This window comes from Alligator sinensis, unplaced genomic scaffold, assembly GCF_000455745.1.
Source record: "Alligator sinensis unplaced genomic scaffold, ASM45574v1 scaffold13_1, whole genome shotgun sequence".
Lineage (NCBI taxonomy): Eukaryota > Metazoa > Chordata > Crocodylia > Alligatoridae > Alligator > Alligator sinensis.
In genome coordinates, this window is record NW_005841909.1 from 1,477,322 (window position 1) to 1,477,600 (window position 279).

Below are 279 nucleotides of genomic sequence, written 5' to 3' on the forward strand. Positions count from 1 at the left end.
AGGCCGCATGCTCCAGGACCATGGTTGTCATGGGTGACTTCAATTACCCAGACATCTTGTGGGAGGATCACTCAGCAAAATCCAAGCAGTCACAAAACTTCCTATCATGCGTGGATGACCTCTACCTGACTGAAGAAGTCTATGGGCCAACGAGAGGCAAAGCGCTGCTCGACCTGGTACTGGCTACTGGGGATGACTTAGTCGGCGACCTAGTGATTGATGGGAAGCTGGGTGACAGCGACCACGAGCTGATCACCTTCACCATCCACTGAAAAGCTG